Below are 16,755 nucleotides of genomic sequence, written 5' to 3'. Positions count from 1 at the left end.
ATACATACATACATACATAGACAGTGTATATATATATATATATATATATATATATATATATATATATATTAGGGCTGTCAAATTATTTTAATTAGAGTAATTACAGCTTACAGATTGATTAATTGTGATTAATTATGATTAATCACCATTTGCAACTATGTTTGAAATTTGCCTGTTTTTACTGCAAACTGCTTACAAATATTTACTGTTAACTGACCTTCCCTTGAGTAAACATCTGGTGTCCATGGGTCAGTATGTTGTTCTGCATTACCTCCACCAGTGTTGTTTTTGGCAGGCATCTCAGTTTTAGTCATCAGGAGGAAAAAGTTTATTAGTTTTAGTCAGATTTTAGCCATTTCTAAGTTTGATAGTTTTAGCCCAGTTTTAGTCGATGAAAACTCAAAAAGGTTTTAGTCTAGTTTTAGTCAAATAAAAAAGTATTAGTCTTTTAACAAATTAATTTAGGTTAATAATACGTATTAAAAAGTGGAATCAAGGTTGACAGGTTATAACAAGTAATTCATGAAACAAGTTAACCTTAATGCTTTTACATGAGAACCAGATCCTTTACCAGACTGTTAGCTTTAGCCGAGACTTTGCCATCAACAGGGATGCGGTGCTGCCGTGTTACTTACCTGCTGTTGGGCAGAAACCTTTTAATAGGCTCTATGCACGTCACATAAAAAAACACTTCCGTGTTTTGGTTGAGGATGCAATCTTATTTCCAGTCTGCGGTCAAAGCGCAGATAACAGCAGCTATTTATGGCGGAGTCTGAGAAGAACTCGTCTAAACTTAAAAAAAGGTTTCAAGTTTTATGTGTCGTCATATCTGTGTGATTTTGAAGGTGCGTTGCTAACGCCTTGCTAGCTAGCTTGGAGTACCTGTGGCTGTCATCTGTCGTGATTCACATGTTAGAAAATGTAATGCTGTTTTAGTGTTTGTGTTTATTACAAATGTCTCAGGAAAAAATAGGGCAAATGAGCTCACTGTGAGAGCTCACTGCTACCGCCCAATGAAGAAAGCAGAGGCGCCCCATCAGCTAAGAGTAGGAAAAGTGTGTGCTATTCTTCAAACTGCATAGTGTAACTCAAATCAGGGTAGCGTTTCCAAAACATTTGTAGCCCCTTGCTGTAACAGATAATATAGGAGAACACAATTAAACAATATGCAATATAAGGAAACTCTTAGTAGAGATGGGATTTATGGCTCTTTGAAGGGAGCCGGATCTTGAGGAGCCGTTCCTTTTAAAGAGCCATTCAAAAGACTGGCTCGTTCTCACAATATCTTACAAAATTTCACAATATATAAGAATGACAAACAATCAAAATATGTACCTATATGAAATCTACTATACAAGATTAAAAAAGTAGGAAAAATATAGATAAAAACGGATAAACCTGAGCAGTTAGTGTAAATTCTAGTAAATGTTTTGGATAGAACTCACAGTATTTGTTTCCAGACAATACTCACTGTCCATAGATGCTTCACATGAATGGAGCGTGTTGGACATCAGACTTCAAATGTTATTTATTTTATTTTCATTTTACTCAACTGTACTACTTCTTATTTACTTATTTACTTATTTATTCATTTATTTATTCATTCAGTCATTTTTAGCTGGAAGGGGGGGGCGTGTGTGTGTATACGTGTGTGCGTGTGACTGTGTGAAAGATTTCATTAAATGTTTTTAGTCTTATGTTTTAATCATGTAAAGAACTTTGTGTTGCCTATGGCATGAAAAGTGATTTACAAATAAAGTTTCATTTGATTTGATTTGATGAAGGCAGTGTCAAAAATTTGTTTATAAAAAGAATGGTTCACAAATGAACGGCTCATAACTGTGAATCGGTTCCCATCGTTCATTTAAAAGAGTCGTTCAAAAGAATTGATTCGTTCATGAACGTCACATCTCTAACTCTTAGTACTACAAGGGTTTCAGGAAACACTATCCTGTTGCCTGTCTTTTTTTACTTCTTTACATGTGGCTCCAATTTTAGTAGGCCTACCTATCAGCTGATTTACCTTATCACCCTCAGCAAGAGGCAGTAGGAGAAAAAACCTGCACTGTTCTGTTGTTACTGGCACCAGGCTTCTATGTTTAATGTAGACTCATTATATTATATTATATTATATTATATTATATTTGAATAAGTCCCTGCAAACTAACATATTTTAGCAAGTTCAAGCACATCTATATTATATTATTGTGCATGAATTTGTTAAATTATTGTTTAAGAAGTTCATGCAAAACAATATATTAAATTAGTGGCTTGCATCACTAACAGTGGTTTAGGGCTAGTTTTGCTCCTGTTGCTCTTGCTTGTTAGCCTCATTTTGAAAAAAATCTTTTCAACTTCACCTCTGTTTCAGGTGACATTACGTAACTCACAGCCAGTTGTATTGGTCAACAGTCACTGTTCCTGTGTAGCTGGATGTGGAATGTGCAACCACTTAGTTGCTTTGTTATATCAAACAGCCCATTACTCTGTAAGTGGTATGTCAGTCGTACCTCCTGTCCTTGCCTGTACACAAACCGAACAGAAGTGGCATAAACCCCGATCATTGGTTTGTATTACTTGAATGAACAAACACTAGAATCAGTCTTAACTAGTACATTTTCTCCTAACATGAACTTTTACATAAATAGGGAGTGAAGCCAGGACCTGTCGACACCATGGTTGTCAGAAAGGCCAAACCAGGTGCTACCACAGCCAGTGGAATTAGGTGTGTAATAGATAATGTATACAGGCAGACTATAATTTGTTGTAAGAAAAAACTATGTATTTATTACCTGATTGTGTACCTTGTGTATTTTTAGATAACATTACACGATTCACAGACTGTCTTATGGCTTTCTGGAGTACAATGCATGTTATTGTTGTTGTAAACATGCATGTTATTGTTGTTGTAAAAATGCATGTTATTGTTGTTGTAAAAATGCATGTTATTGTTGTTGTAAACATGCATGTTATTGTTGTTGTAAAAATGCATGTTATTGTTGTTGTAAACATGCATGTTATTGTTGTTGTAAAAATGCATGTTATTGTTGTTGTAAAAATGCATGTTATTGTTGTTGTAAAAATGCATGTTATTGTTGTTGTAAAAATGCATGTTATTGTTGTTGTAAAAATGCATGTTATTGTTGTTGTAAAAATGCATGTTATTGTTGTTGTAAAAATGCATGTTATTGTTGTTGTAAAAATGCATGTTATTGTTGTTGTAAACATGCATGTTATTGTTGTTGTAAAAATGCATGTTATTGTTGTTGTAAAAATGCATGTTATTGTTGTTGTTTAAAATGCATGTTATTGTTGTTGTAAACATGCATGTTATTGTTGTTGTAAAAATGCATGTTATTGTTGTTGTAAAAATGCATGTTATTGTTGTTGTAAACATGCATGTTATTGTTGTTGTAAAAATGCATGTTATTGTTGTTGTAAACATGCATGTTATTGTTGTTGTAAACATGCATGTTATTGTTGTTGTAAAAATGCATGTTATTGCCTGATGATGTTGTTTCAGATCTAAACTTTACAAGGGCTACAGTGGTGATTTCCCAGTCCCGTCCACTCTCAGCCCTGGACCTGCCTACACCGAAATGACTGCAGAATGTGTCCCCCTCATCTGCCAAAGGAACATTTCAGATGACAAACCGCTTGTCAATTCCATCTTTGGCATGGTGCAAGCTGGCAGTGTGCTGTCTTACCAACACCCTCCACCTGCACCTGACAGTGTTGTTATCCATGAAGATGCACCTCCATTTCCTAGATTGCCACTTGAGGGTTACCATCTGCAACCCACTGAGTGTTCATTTGTGCCAACACACCAACAATACCTGCATCTAAGCTCCCTGTCTATGACCATGACACAGTGCCATATGATTGAGGAGGCAACCTGAAACCAAAGTGCAACAACTGAGTGGCTCACTGAGGAGGGAGAGGGTGACTGCTTCACATTTCAGGGAGGTAAGCCATGTAAGGTCAGGTACAGCAGAAAACCTGGCTGAGAGGATGATTAGAGGGACAAGGCAGACTGCACTTATGAAAAGGGGAATAGAAATGGAGAGAGGTGCATTAAAGGACTACGTGGTTCTAAAAACCTGAACCTGACTAAGTGTGGGTTTGTTGTGCATCCAGATGCACCTTGGCTGGGTGCATCACCTGATGGGCTTGTGTTTGATCAACTTGAACGACCATCATTTGGCCTTGTAGAAATTAAATGCCCAAATGTTTCGAGTTACGTAGATTGCAAATTTGTAAGGCCTGACCACGGAGCACATAAGCTGAAAGACGGTATTTCATTTTGTATTTGTAACATAATTAATTTTTTAATGCATTTGTATATGTACACTCATTGTATTTTTCATATGTAAAAAAAGTAACAAGAAATTGCATTCAGTTACATAACGTGACATCACAGCCTCTTTTTCCATAGTTGCACATGTCCTAAAGTAAAAAAAAAAAAAAAAAAAAAAAAAAGAAAAAGAAAAAACAAAATTATATATATAATGAAGTGCAAATAATACTTTAATTTAATATGAGTACTAATCAATCTGTGCCGGATATGGAAAAAAAAGACAACCCTTATTTACGATGCATTTTGTCTTTCAGAATTAGTGAGTGCTTGCCCAGGCTTTAACCAAGGGCTTTTTTTTTTTTTTACCCTGTCCTGTCCAGCACCCTAACATACAGAACGGTGGTCTGTGTGCCATATTTTGCTTGACAGATTTGCTCTACCAAGGGAGACATGTTACATACATGGCTGCCCTTGATATTTTTATTATTTTTATCGTAATCTTATTTTCTTTAGTCTTTATATGTCAGTGCTGAACCTGACAGGGAGATAGAGGAAGAGAGAAAAAAAAAAAAAAAAAGAGAGAGAAAAGGACAGGATTAAAATGTGGAAATAACAGTTGTCTATGCTGCCCAGAACATATCACAAAAAATCAATATAAACTACCACAGTACTACATGATACCAAAAGAAAAATAGGATGATGATGATATGAAAAATTATAATAGTCATCAAACGTACCTACAGATAAACGTACCAACACACAAACATCAGCTACATCTAGTGAGAAGCGGATGGAGAGACGAGCACGTTTGTGAGCATGCACGTGTTAACATGCATGTGTGGCCATGCAACAAGGAGGAAATGTGTACCTGCAAGGGGGCCGCGATCACGCCGCACCCCGAAGCATCAGCGGGGGACGGGGGGAGCCCGAGGCCCCAAAGGCCCAGCAGGTCCACTGAGCACCAAGCCCAGGACAGCCAAAGCAGACAAACCAGCGGCCTACCCGGTCCAGAGCAGAGGGGCCCCCAGACCGGAGCCCCCCGGCGCGACGGGGCAGGGGCACCGGGCAACACAGGAAGACGGCGAGCAGGCCCAGCGGGCGCCGTGGCGTGGGCCGCACGGAGGGCAGGCACCCCACAGGCCCAAGGGCCACCCATTCCCCCCAGCAGAGCCCCACCCAGGAACCCGACGGGGCCCGACCACCCCAGGCAAAATCACCACGGGCCACGCCAACCCAACACCAAGGCTAGGCACCCCAGGGACAAGAACATGTCCGCAGGTCCCCCCCCCCCCCAAAAAAAAACCTCTTTACCCCAACCCTTACCCATTCACCCCCCCACCCCTCCCCACCCGCTCCCACCCCCACCAGGGGTAGCCCAGGGAGTCCAGGGTCTGGTGGGCCCCAGACCCGACACTCTCCACATACACACACCCACACAACCACATACATTCTCCCTGAGGTCTCACCAGCCCCCCGATGCGGCACCGAGGGCAGCCCCCAGGGCAAACGGCGCCCAGCAGCACCCCGCACAGGACTCCAGGCAGGCACCGAACCTCCAACCCCCGCAGCCCCGAGCGCATCCCAGGACACGAGGGCATAGGAAGACCCCCGCCCCCCGGTCCCACTGCTGGAGCAGCAGGACCCCCTCAGGACTCCCTCAGTGTGTGTGAGTGTGTGTTATGTGTGTAGTGCAGTACTGTTAAATGTGGTAGTGTCTAACGTGTAAATAAAATCGGGGGGAGAGAGGTCACAAAGGGAGGGGATGGAGGAAGGGCCACCTCGGTGGCTCCTGTCCGCCCACCCACAGCCCATGTGCCCATCCCCCCGAGGCCCTAAATGTACATTGATGTCTAGGTTGTGATTAAAATCTAGTGGGGCAGGCAGTCGCAGGGGTCCACCGGGGGATCCCGCAATGGGGAACCCTCAGTCAAACCCACCGCCTCCACCCGCCCCACAGTGCCCTATGTGTGGTGTGTATGATGTGGGGTGGCGGGGAAGGAGAGGGGCACAACTGGGAGAGAGATCTCTGTCCCAGGCAGCCAACTCCTCAGCTGGCTGCTGTAGGCGCCCCCGCCTCCCCAAGACCACCCGAGGGAAGAGGGGCAAAGGCCCGGCCCAGCCAAGAGCCCAACGCATCAGTGCCCTGGACGCCCACCCACCCCCGGCAGCCCACGGCACCACACCAGGGGACCAGAGAGCCCCAGGTTGCACACACATATCCTGGTCGGGCCCAAGGCACAGCGCCCCCATCCACCCTGAAGGAGCCCCCGGCGGGAGGGGAGAGAGCAAGAAGGAGAGCAGACTCCACCCCATGAGCCCTAATCCCCCCCACTGCCCACCAGGGCCCCCGCCGCCCCCCTTCCCCCTACCCCTCCCTTTGTCCCAACGGACACATTGTAATCCCAAGGGTACCTGCCCGGCACTGGATCAGCCTGACCCCGATGGCATGCCCAGGGCGACCAAGCCCCCTCGAGGCCCAGGCAGGGTCTCCCGAACTGGAGGGAGGCAGCCCCAGACCCCGGGGCACCGGCATATTTGTAGCCAAAATGGTTGACTAGGATTGATGGATAAATCTATCTCCCATTTTGAAGTAGGTAGGGAATTTGAGTCATCTATTTTTACCTTAATATATTTTTTAAAGTAATTTTGGGGTAAAGAGATCCATAAAATCTGCTACTATTGGAGGAAGTTCCAGGTCTGTTCGGTGATGGGGGAATTTTGTGTGTATAATGGTTTTGAGTTGTCGATATTCTAAGAATCTGTTGCTGTTAATCCCATATTGTGATGAGAGTGTATTAAAAGATAAAATGTTTCTGTTATGGATAATATGTTCAAAGTATTTAATTCCCTTGTTAATCCATTGGTTAAAGTTTAGCATATTTTTGTTTAGTAGAATATCAGGATTGTTCCAGATGGGTGTGAGTTTACATGGTATTATTGAGGAGTTGGTTTTTTTGAGAAATACCCACCAGGCTGTCAGAGAAGTGCTGATGTTGACACTTTTGAAGCACTTTAGATTTTTTATACTTAAGCTGAAAAAAGGAAGATCAGAAATTTCCAAATTGTCGCAAAATGTTTGTTCTATATCTGTCCACAGGTCATCTAGTGGACTAGGTTTGAGCCATTTTAGGACATATTGCAATCTATTAGCTAGGAAGTAATGTTGAAAGTTAGGCAGGTCTAATCCTCCCCTATCTTTCGGCTTCTGTAAAGTTTTTAAACTGATCCAAGGTGGTTTATTTTTCCAGAGAAATCTGGAGATGTGTGATTCTAGCGATTTAAACCAGGTAGAGGGGGGTTTCATAGGAATCATAGAAAACAAATAGTTGATTTTGGGTAGAACCATCATTTTTATAGTGGCAACTCTCCCCATGAGTGAAATGGGTAGAGATTTCCAGCGAGCAATATCATCTTCTATAGTCTTAAGAAGGTGAGTGTGATTAAGTTTTGTTAGTTCTGAGAGCCTAGAGGGAATATTTACACTCAGGTATCTAATGTTACCTGATTTTAAGGTGATGCTGGGTAGATTTGAAAGCTACAGTTGATGGGTAGAACTGTACTCTTAGACCAGTTAACGGAGTAGTCCGAGAGTGATGAGAATTTATTAATTAGTGAGATTGTTTCAGATAGAGAGGTTTGTGAGTTCTGGAGGAATAGTAAAACGTCATCAGCATAAAGACTTATTTTATCAAATATATTTTTGGACTGAATGCCTTTAATAGCTTGATTTTGTCTAATTGCAGCGGCTAGCAGTTCAATAGTGGACAACCTTGTCTGGTACCCCTTTGTAGATTAAAACTTGGAGAGGTTTGGTCATTTGTTCTAACACTCGCATTAGGAGAACTGTATAAGATTTTAATCCAGTTAATGAAAGATGGTCCAAAGCTGAATCTGTTTAAAGTAGCTAGTAAATATTTCCAGTTAACACGATCAAAAGCTTTCTCTGCATCTAAGGAAACTATTATTGTTTCCAGGTTATTGATGGTAGAATAATCTATTATATTAATTAGTCTCCGCATGTTAACAGAGGAATATCTGCCCTTTATAAAGTCTGTTTGATCAGGGTGTATAATGAGAGGAGTTACTTTCTCTAACTTTCCAGCAAATGCTTTGCAAATTATTTTAAGGTCCGCATTTATCAGTGATATGGGTCTGTAGCTAGATGGTATTGTGGGGTCTTTACCTGGTTTTAATAGTACAGTAATGGTGGCAGAGTTTATGTTTAGGGGTAAGTAACCATTTTCCTTTATTTGTGTCACCATTTTGAAAAATGTCGGAGCCAGTGTTGACCAGAATTCTTTATAGAACTCTGCTGGGAAGCCATCCGGACCTGGGGCTTTTTTACAGGGCATATGTTTAAGGGCTTCATGTAGCTCCTCCACTGTGAGGGGGGAATCTAAGGCCGTGACTTGTTCCTGCTGTAAACCTGGAAGATCAATAGTGTTAAGAAAATGATGGATATCATTGTCTGATGGATCTAAGTGTGATGTATACAGAGTTTTATAGAAATCTCTAAAGATGTTGTTTATTGCATCTGGGTCATGAGTAATATTACCTATTGAATCTTTAACAGCTGATATGGTAGATTTTTCCTTATTTATTTTTAACTGGTTAGCTAAAAATCTTCCGGATTTATTACTGTGTTCAAATGTCTCCAAGCGTAATCTTTGCACCAGAAATTCTGTTCTCTAGTTAATTATTTTATTTAATTCCAGTCTAGCCTTCCTTATTTGGTTCATCATAGGTTCATCTGGTGAAGCACTGTAGGCGTCATCTAATGATTTAATTCTTATTTCTAATTCTAATATTTTTGAGTTTTCGTTCTTTTTTTAATGTGACGCAAAAGAGATGATTTTGCCTCGCATTACCGCTTTCCCTGCTTCCCACAGAACACATGCTGGGACTCCTGGTTTGTCATTGTTTTCTAAGTATATAGCCCATTCTTTTGTGAAGTAGCTGATAAAGTCGGGATCTTTAAGCAGCGCTGTATTAAATCTCCAGCTTTTAGTCGGTGGTGTGATTCTCGTGTTCCTCAAAGTAAAGGAAACTGGTGCATGGTCGCTGATAGTGATGGGGTGAATCTGGGTCTCTGAAATCTCACTCACCAAAGAGCTGCTAACCAGAAAATAATCTAGCCTAGAGTATGAATGGTGAACTGGGGAAAAGGATGTGTACTCTCTGATATTAGGGTGATAAGACCGCCATATATCGCAAAGTCCAAAATCTTCCATATATTATTTTACAGTGTTTGTGGATTGCCAGTTTCGATGATTTACAGTGTTACTAGATCTATCAGCTGAGCCCAGAACCATGTTAAAATCCCCTCCTGCGATCAGTGTGCTATCTGTGTGTTCAGAAAGTGATGTTAAGAAAGAGTGAAAGAAGGCGGGATCGTCAACATTTGGGCCATATAAGTTAGCTAAGCATAACTTCATATTTTGAATAGATAATTTTACTATGATGAATCTCCCTTCTGGATCTGTGATAACGCTGATTTCTGTGAATGTTACTTTTCTATTTATCAGAATGGCTACCCCTCTCTGTCTGGAGTTATAACAGGCTGAGTAAACATGAGGAAACTGGGTTGTAGAGAGGGCATTCACTGCTGTTTCTGTCATATGAATCTCCTGTAAGAACACAATGTCTGCCTGCAGATCATTTAATCTATTAAAGATTTTTAGTCTCTTCTCTCTGGTCCCAGCTCCGTGCACATTCCAAGTGATAAATCTAAGGATGGTCATGCTTGTGGTGAAAAAGTGAGTGTTGGATGCTTCTTGTTAATATAAATGTGTATGTGTGTGTGTGTGTGTGTAAGTGTATGAATATGTATGCGTAATGTTGTGTGCCTGTGTTGAATGTTATTAAATGTACTTGAATTAATAAATGTGAGTGTTGGGTTATATATGCAGGTATTACTAAATGTACTGTACAGCTTAGCATTAGTGTTATATGGTTCCGTGAGGTGGCAGCTAGAAAAAAAGAAAAACAAAAAAGAGTGCCGAGAGAGAGGAAAAGAAGAATAAAGCGGGAAGAAAATGACAAAAAAAAGGGGGAAGTGGGTGGAAAAAAGAAAATGAATCCATAAAAAATAAGTCCATTTTGTGAACATTAGAGACTGGCGGTATTATTGTCTAATGTGAACAAACATTAAACTCTATGACTTAAGCCCAGTGAGTCTGATTAGCGTTTATAACACCTGTGCAAAGTGTGCAGAGTGTGGATACATATCTGAGGTCAGTAGAGCAGGAAGTGGTGTTATGGGTTCGTGTACATCACGGCCAACCGATTTTCCTTTTGAGGTTAAAAAAACAAAATCGGGAAACGGCTCATTTCCCGATGACTATTAAAAAAACGAAAATCGGAAAATAGGAAATGACTCGTTTTTCGTTTTTGATTTTCAAAATGAAAATAGGAAAATAAAGAAACAAATTGTTATCTATATTCCGACAGTGTGTCTTTAGATGAAAATTTAAAATCAGAAAACGACGGGAATTTTTTATTTTCAATCTTGGATTTATTGTTGATTACTTTTAAGACTGTGACCCGGAAGCTGTCCCCGCACGTTACGCGGCCTCACAGAACATCAACAGTTGTTGCAAATGTACTGAGGAATGGATGTGGAAAGTTTTGTTCTCTTTCGAGGAGGAAAACGAGTTACGCTGAATGGCAGTGACATGTCAGTGGACAAGATATGCAGAATTTTCCAGGTATGCTAATCTTTAAATGCATATGATTTAAGTTTTGAATTGAAAGTTGTTTTCTGCGTGTGGTTAGCTAAACATTCGTTTTTGTTTATGTATGTTGAAGCATCTTTATAATACAGTTACATGAATAAAAAATACACACACATACACACACACACATATATATATATATATATATATATATATATATATATATATGCATTTTTCTTATTTCGCACATATATATCAAAGGTAGATATACTGTTAAAGAAATGTGTATTAAAAGGTATAAATGTGTTCTGGTTAGCTGTAGTTTGTGTGTGAGACAGATTTTTTTTTAAATGTTTTGTTTTTATTTATCCTCTTCAATTTGACAGGTCAGTTGTGTCATCTGTATATTACAGATGACATGAACACAGCGATATTTCCAGATCCTTCTGGAAATTTCTCCAGCCTCAGTCTCTAAAACCGTGGTCATTATGAAGTCCACGGAGATTCAGAACAAGTTCAGATCCCACCAAGCAGAGCCCCTTTCTGTTCCCTTTAGCTTTATACGCAGACCCTCGTCTTCTTCTGCACCCACTGAAACACCACAAGCTTCAACTTCACGATCCAGTTTTCCAACAAGAGTGTTCCAAAGGTATTTTATAAGAAACTTTTGTTAGGCTAAAAAGATATGACAAAAATATTAATTAAAAAAAAACTTCATCCTAGGTCGATACACATTGCAGAAATTGTGAATGACAAATTAAAAGCTGCCAGGACCGTGGTCATTCGCTTCATGGAATCTGATGCAACAGTTGAACGGATGACAGAAAAAGTAAAGGAGGCATTGGGCTGTGTTGAGGCCATTACCCTTGCAGACAGCCAAGGAAACGAAACTGTGGACTCAGAGGGTACAAGAAGTAAGTTGTGTTATCACTAATTATGTTTTTATTAGTTTAGGCTGAAATGATTGCCTGTTTTGTAAATATCAATTTTTTTCTGACTCCAAAAGGCTCCAGTTACTGGAAACAAAACTCCAGAAAAATCTATGCCATCTTTGAAGATGAATTTTTGGAGTTCCAAAATGGTCGAAGAGCTAAAACGAGGTAATGACATTGATGTGAAGGCCCACATCTATATAAATAGCATAATGCAATTTTATACTCCATTTACTATGTCACTGACGTATATATTCTTTGTTTTTGTTATTTTTTTTAATAATTAGTAGGGCTTTACCAAAATAAAAGGTTCTGAATGGTAGTTATGAATTGTTTCATGATTATTTGTCAAAAAACTTAGCAGAACTCAAATTTATTTCAAATGTCATGCAACTGAAAAAAATGTGTCATAACGTGCTGAAAAAGTATGATTCAAACTTTACAGGCGAAGGTCTGAGGAAAATGGGAGCTTACAAGAGGTCATTAGAAAAATTGATCAACTAAAACAAGCTTCTGAGACCCTCCAAGATGTCACTGGCACAGTAAACCTTCTGGCTGACCTTGCAAAAGTTAAAAGCACAGCAGCCAGGCAAGATGACCGCCTGCCCCATGTTATGGATGCCCTGAGCTGTCTTGTTTGTAAAGGTGTAAAAAACACACAATTTGTAACCATAAGTAACTATTTGATAAAGACATGTAGTACAGTTTGATGTTTATACATGATCCAATAATTGTGTTTTTGTTTACTTAAACCTATCCAGTCTGATGGCGGAGCCAATGTTTTCCACATGCTGTCAGTCTCTACTGGGATGCCGAATATGTGTGGAGCAGTGGCTGTTAAACACAGACTACTGTCTGAAATGCAGAGCAGACGAGTTTGAGTTCAAGGTACACCAGGTCAAAGGTCTTAATGCTGTTCTTCTTCACTTGTGTTTTACGGACAGCTTCCGGGTCACGGTCTTAAAAGTAATCAACAATAAATCCAAGATTGAAAATAAAAAATTCCCGTCGTTTTCTGATTTTAAATTTTCATCTAAAGACACACTGTCGGAATATAGATAACAATTTGTTTCTTTATTTTCCGATTTTCATTTTGAAAATCAAAAACGAAAAACGAGTCATTTCCTATTTTCCGTTTCTCATTTTTTTTATTGGTCATCGGGAAATGAGCCGTTTCCCGATTTTGTTTTTTTAACCTCAAAAGGAAAATCGGTTGGCCGTGATGTACACGGACCATTATGGTCACGATGTAGCTGTCCATTGACGTAAAGCTTGTCCACCGAGATGACAGCGCGGGCTCCTCCGTCCAGGAATTTTCTCCTGATGGGGAACACGATCTTGCGATGCTCCAGGATTTCTCTGGGAAACTGAGAGCTCATGCTAGGGTCAGTCCCACGAAGCTGTCTGTCGCAACGCTTCACCTCTTCTTTTTCTTTGTGGAGAACTAATGTAGCTACTATCGGCCTGGGTCTGCCCTCCGGTTTTTTTTTCCCTATGCGGTGAACCCGATGAAAAGAGATGGCTTTTACCTTTTCCTCTGGAAGTTTAAGGTTGGTTCTGATGAATTTTTTAACAGCTGCCTCTGTATCTTCCTCCACCTGCTCAGGGATCCCTGAAATAACTAGGCTATCTCTCATGCTACGACCCTGTAGATCTAGAACTAACTCTTTCATTTTTTTATTTTCCACTGATAGTCGGCTTACTCCTTCGGTAAGGGTTTTCACCGAGTCTCTGAGGGTGTTGTTCTCTGTAGCAAGAGCTTCCACCTGCTTTTGGCTATATTCCAAACTTTCCCTTAAAGATTGAAACTCATGATTAAGAACTTCCAGCAGGGAGAGCCGGGCATCGAGACTGGATAGCTTCCCGTCGATGGAGATTAGGATATCCGTCGTATCGCTGCCGGTTGGAGAGACTGGGCTGGTCGCTTCGGGGGAGTCCGCCAGGCGAACTCTTTTAGAAATGGAACCGGTTTTTGAGGCTGTCGCTGCAGCGTTAGACTTGCCCATTACGATCCGCGGGAAGCTTTCTTCGATGAAATCCGTCGGGCTGATGAGATCTTCTTCGATGTGATCCAGAGTGACCGGGTTAGTGTGGTTTGGAATATATATATATATATATTTTTTTAAATATTTCTCTGTTAGCTTGTGGCGTTTGTTTGTTTTCAGTAGCGCGCCATGTTGATTCTGCCAAGTCTCACCGAGTCTCGCGTTACAGCATTCTCACCTCTACCTGCATTCTCACCTCTACCCGCATTCTCACCTCTACGTAGGCTTACCAAGGGCTTATTTTGATAATTACCCAAAAGACATGCAACTGTGTAAAGTTGATTGATGCTGCCCTTGAGTGAAAGGGGGATTTCTGTACTAAATATTTTATGCTCCTTCACTCTGCGGATGAGGCGTTCAATGTGGACCCTAAGTCTGGCAGTAAACTGAGTCTTTGTCCCCTCTGGCCCTGACGGTTGTGCTCTCTTCGATAAGAAGGCAGGTATGTAGACTTTGCAGAGCACACAGTCTTCTACAAGGAAACCCTTGTCAATCATAATGGCCAGAGCGGGGTTTAAGAGAAGCGCAATACGAGACTGCCTCAGAATCTCCCTATCACTGATGTCCTTAAACTTTAAAAGTTTAAATCCTTAAACTTCTCTGGCAGGCGCACTTTTACTGTCTCCTCATCCAACCAAATACCCACAGCCCCCAGCACAGTGTAGAGGAAACTGGCCCATGTGTTTATGATGCGGCTTACAGTGGATTGGTGAATTTTGAAGCGATGTGCCAAATCTCTCTGCATCAGACCCAATGACAAGTAATTCATAAACAGAAAAAACTCATAAATGGGTTGAAGAATCTGAGGGAGGGGAAAAAAATCATTACCAACCAGCCATGTTGAACGTCAGACTAATTCAGGGTGGGTCGACCATTTTTCTGCCAAAGTATTATGTCGTGTGCATTTTGTCATCTATTTATCAGACCCTACATTGATAAATTGAGCAATATGAACCACTGTAGATCATTATCTGGTCTGCAGCATCTGCTAAAATTGAAGAATGTGTTAATGCTGACTCTGATCTAAAGTTGAAAAACACAGTGTGTACCACCAAGTATTTTATTTATTCATTCGTTATTTAATATCGCTGAGTAGTGTAGACTTAAGATAGACTAGCCTAACTTGACATAGAAATGAATATAAAGAAGCTGACAACAGAAAAATATTCACCGTTGCACTTGCAGTGAGAGAAACCTGACTAGCCGCAACTCTGTGCTCTTGTCACCCGTACAGTCTTGTGGATGGCTGGCTGTACTTGTCTCCAAAAGGCCATCAGGTGGGCGTGACTGGCAAATCTGCAAGACATTATGTAATATTAATTTTATTCAAATCTATATTTGAAGTCCTAGGATAGTGGCCATAGCTATAAGAATGTTAAATACGTGCAGAAATTAAAATCTCCTGACACTGTGTGAGTGTGTGTGTGTGTGTGTGTGTGTGTGTATATACACAAACACACACACACACACACACACACACACACACATACATATTTATAAAGTGCTGTATGTTAACATACCCAGACTTAGAGTAACCACCTTTATAGTAGTAGCCGCAGCCTATACATCTCAAAGATTTTGTCAACATAGATCAAACATGGTTATGTAGCTTGTAAAGAACCTGATGTCACCATCTGATGCAGCAAAACGCTCCAAACAAAACTTGTTGTTGATGATCACATCTTCAATTTTTTGTCGGAGCCGCACTATTTCTGCAAGCAGGTCCTTTTTGCACTCAAGAGAAAGGTCCCGTGCAGCAGGCTCAGTGGTGGCACAGTAGTCATGGTCATTGTTTTTCAGTTCAGTGTTGTCAACTATCATTAATTCATCAGTCAGGTCGTCATGGGTAGGTCGCTTTGTTCTCTCCCAAACTCCCATCCGTGGAGTCGGGACAGAGTAGTTGTTCCAGTGAAAGAGAACAGGGAGGGCTCCATTCTTCAGACAAATGTCTAGAATGGACTAGCAACACACCGGACGTTTACGTGCATCCTACGATTTCGATGGAAGTTACGTCATACCGCTGCGTGCATAGAGCCCATTCTATATTTCACCTTTTTTCATGAATTGATGTCCTACTTCATCGTACAAATATGTCACACAAAATATGGCAGCTCTGTAAGCTCAACATATAGCAACACATTGTGAGCTTGTTGTTTGGTTATTTTCATCAATAATTACTAGATTAAAAGGGAATGGTTTTAGACTTTCCAACCAACAGCAGATACTTTCTGATCTATCAGGGTTCTGCATCGCACAGATAAAGTCCTAACTGTGGAATCAGTTACTCTAAGCAAAGAGCAACAACGTCCTTACTTTTTTTTTAACCTGTTCAGCATCATAGCAGCAAAATGATAATCTGGTTGCTGTATCGTGCTGAACAAATTTGCTCTACCAAGGGAGGCCTATGGGTAAGGCTCCTCTTGATAATCTGATTTATTTATTTATTTATTTACTTTGAATCACAGAATCTATGTAATCTTGCTGGACCTGACTGGAGGGGACAGAAAAAGAAGGAAGACAGCAAAATGAAGCAAAAGGGAAAGGATAAGGAAGAAAGAGGAGACAAAAACATCACAGACAGAAGCTACAACCCTTCAATCCACACCATCACCAGACAACAAACTGTTATACCTGTACATGAACACACCAGAAAGTTTCCTACAACTTCTACAAAAAAACATAGCTGCTAGTCATTAAGAGTTCTTAAATATTAGCCAAATCAAAAAGACAGATCATGAAAGTAGCACAACAATGACCAGATACTAACTCACAGGAAAAAAAAAAGAAGAATTATCTCTTAGTATAAA

The 16,755-nt window shown here is 40.5% G+C and overlaps 2 long non-coding RNA genes across 2 annotated transcripts; both read left to right on the top strand.

Annotated features, from left to right (window-relative positions):
* The first annotated feature begins 2,398 nt into the window (after nucleotides 1-2,398).
* Nucleotides 2,399-3,554, top strand: LOC121643155. Its single transcript, XR_006011047.1, has 3 exons — nucleotides 2,399-2,566; nucleotides 2,649-2,725; nucleotides 3,524-3,554. It is a non-coding gene; the product is annotated as an uncharacterized LOC121643155 (long non-coding RNA).
* A 7,338-nt stretch (nucleotides 3,555-10,892) lies between these two features.
* Nucleotides 10,893-11,774, top strand: LOC121643156. Its single transcript, XR_006011048.1, has 3 exons — nucleotides 10,893-11,004; nucleotides 11,528-11,620; nucleotides 11,695-11,774. It is a non-coding gene; the product is annotated as an uncharacterized LOC121643156 (long non-coding RNA).
* The last annotated feature ends 4,981 nt before the right edge of the window (nucleotides 11,775-16,755 follow it).

The sequence above is a fragment of the Melanotaenia boesemani genome, chromosome 7 (genome assembly GCF_017639745.1).
Source record: "Melanotaenia boesemani isolate fMelBoe1 chromosome 7, fMelBoe1.pri, whole genome shotgun sequence".
In the NCBI taxonomy this organism is placed as follows: domain Eukaryota; kingdom Metazoa; phylum Chordata; class Actinopteri; order Atheriniformes; family Melanotaeniidae; genus Melanotaenia; species Melanotaenia boesemani.
This window is presented reverse-complemented; position numbering and strand designations above follow the sequence as displayed.